We start from the raw sequence: 289 nt of genomic DNA, 5'->3' as shown, positions 1-289 counted from the left end.
ATACATACTAAAGATCACCCCGTTCATAACCTCGCTTAATACTATGATAAATGCCTCAGTTCTCCCCTAGGATCTCTTGTTTAACACTGTGCAGTTAACAACAAAACCGGTTTTGGGCTGGCAAAAAAGAACTATATACATATCATCTGTCTCCTCCTGGCCTGCGGTTATACGAGGACCGACAAAATGGTTAAAGATTACATATATTGTGAGGGGCACATCTTATTATGCGGCCCTAGCATTGTTTATATTGACACGAATCAGATGAACACATTTCACAAAGGGAAGG

The sequence above is a fragment of the Haliaeetus leucocephalus genome, unplaced genomic scaffold (genome assembly GCF_000737465.1).
Source record: "Haliaeetus leucocephalus isolate CR32 unplaced genomic scaffold, Haliaeetus_leucocephalus-4.0 Scaffold228, whole genome shotgun sequence".
Lineage (NCBI taxonomy): Eukaryota > Metazoa > Chordata > Aves > Accipitriformes > Accipitridae > Haliaeetus > Haliaeetus leucocephalus.
The sequence above is the reverse complement of the archived record's forward strand: the minus strand, read 5'-3'. Positions refer to the sequence as shown.